Consider the following 2,500-nt stretch of genomic DNA (forward strand, 5'->3'; position numbering starts at 1 on the left):
CTGTAATGATGCACTGCTTATGTTGGTGCATGAAATGCAGTCTGCTTTAGGTAAGGGTCATGTGTCAAGGCTTATCTCGCTGGATTTTAGTGCAGCTTTTGACACTGTTAATCATATGAGTTTAATTTTTAAGTTACAGTCTTTTGGTGTTGGTGGTAAAGTTTTAAGTATTCTAACTAAATTTTTAACTGGTAGGCAGCAGCGTGTTGATGTTGATGGTAGTTTTAGCTAGTATTCCCGTGTGTCTTCTGGGGTTCCTTAGGGTAGTGTTCTTGGCCCTTTGCTCTTTATCTTATATACAAGCGATATGTGATGTGGCATTACATACCACATGTTGAAATGCATATTAGGCTCGGGTAATGTCATCAAAGTTAGGTATCATTCGCAAGTGCAAGAAAATCTATGAAGATGTCAACATTACACGTAGGTGCTTTTTTTATTTTGCCTCATATTGAGTATTGTTCTCCTGTGTGGTTATCTGCTGCAGACTCACACTTAAAACTGCTTGATCGTTCTTTTAATTCCATTAAATTTCTCCTGTCTGACTTAAATTTGGACATTGGACATCGTAGAGTTATTGGGGCTCTTTCAGCCTTATACAAGATTGTAACCGATAATTCACATCCCCTCTATAAGTTTTTACTTGATTTTCATCAACCTGCAAGAATTACAAGAAGTTTTATGACCCTCAATTCAATGACATTTGATGTAAGTCGATCGTCTACAAGTCAGTTTTCTAGATGCCTTTTTATTGCTATTTGTAGACTTTGGAATAGATTGCCTTCAGAGATTGTAACTTCTCCGAGTCTTGATAAGTTCAAAAGATTAGCTAACATGTTTTTCTTACGCAAATAGCTGACTTTCTATTCTTTCATTCTTTCTCAACTGTATCTTGACCTGCACTGACACCTTTGGTGGTATAAATTTCGATTTTTTCAGTGTGGCTCTTTATATAGCTCACTATAATATTAATGATAATATGTATGCATGTTACCCGCAATGAGCTGTTGGTGAAGTGGGAGGGACCCCGCCTGTATTCCAGCCAAAAGTTGGTAACAAACTTAAGACCTTCCAACCCAAAGCCCTTATAGGAAGTGCCAGGTAGGAAGACCCGGCAGTCAGCCAACAGCTGACTCTCACCAAGGATGAACAAAACACGGACTCCCCCCCCCCCCCCCCAGGTCATTGGGAAAAGCACAGCTGCAGTAATTGAGTGAGAGGAGGACAACAGCGAGAATACCACCATGAGAGATCTGTAGGCCCTCGACCGGAGGGATATAAGCATGTTTGGCCAGATTAAGGTGGATCAACAGCTAAACAAACAACAGCACCATGGACGATTTACTACACAGGTTAGTGGGGTAGAACCAGGTACTTTTCCAAGGGACACTGGCACATACCGGTGATGATGACCCCAAGACTGCCTACGTGAAAGAAAGGCAGTATGAATTTCTAAGGATGCTTTTCGAAATGGCTACATTTGTTCAGGCCATCAAGATCCTGCTGAGGGCGATGGCATATATCAAAAGGTACATGGTATCATCATCCACTCCGCTACTTGGGATGAGCATCTTCAGCTCCTGGAGGAACTGTTTTGGAGAATCAGCGCCACTAGGATGACAGCCAGACCCATCCAATTGCAGTGTAGTTAATGGCAGGGTGGAATTCATCCCCTCTCCATGGGGCTGTGGGAAAATCACCGCTCAAGGATGAGGTAGACATCCCAGCCGAAGACGGAAAATGAAGTGCGAGGCGAGCGTTTCTTGGCCTGGCGGGACTGCACCGTTCGGGATAAACTCAACGCCAGTATATATGCGGTCTGGCGATGATGGGTTCGGTGAGAGGAACCTCAAGACGCTGCTTACTCCCCTTTCAAACCCATGCTGATTAACATCCTACCAGCCGTCCCCCATCTGGCACAATGCAATTTCTTTTCTAAATGCATTGCAAATTCACTGTATTGTCTAGTAAATATATACAAGTGTTTGAATGTTTTATTTACCATTGTCCTCCCAGAGTCTAACCTCTGATTGGCCGCAGTCACCAAAACATGTTTAAGGAAACGCTGCACATCATCAGTCAGCAATAAAGAGAGTTTACAAGTGTTATCAGCTCTTATCGGTAAAAGACAGTTGTCATCACATGAGAAAACATGGATTAATTGACCGAAAGAGCAACGCCTAAGCTATTTGCCATGAGTGTGTTTCTACATGTGCGTGTACATATGAAAAAACGGATATACTCATAACTTTGGCTCCAGTTGGCCTACATGATTTGGTTACGAATGATTAACAAAATGATCAAGGAAAATTAAATCCCCTGTTATCTTCCCTCGGGTTTACACTTAAATGCCGTAGAAATAGACAAAGATCTACCGTGTTCTTTACCAACTAGAGAAAGAAAGAAAAGAAAGAAAAAAAAGACAGAAAGAAAGAAAAAAGAAAGAAAGAAAGGAAAAAAAAATATATATATATATATATATATATATATATATATATAT

General features: G+C 41.0%; 1 protein-coding gene across 1 annotated transcript in view; it reads right to left on the minus strand.

The window, feature by feature from the left end:
• The window catches only part of LOC113813215 (golgin subfamily A member 6-like protein 7), a 7,239-nt gene that overhangs the window by 4,373 nt on the left and 366 nt on the right, over positions 1 to 2,500 (minus strand). The gene's annotated exons all lie outside the window — the stretch shown is intronic.

This window comes from Penaeus vannamei, chromosome 29 (genome assembly GCF_042767895.1).
Source record: "Penaeus vannamei isolate JL-2024 chromosome 29, ASM4276789v1, whole genome shotgun sequence".
NCBI lineage: Eukaryota > Metazoa > Arthropoda > Malacostraca > Decapoda > Penaeidae > Penaeus > Penaeus vannamei.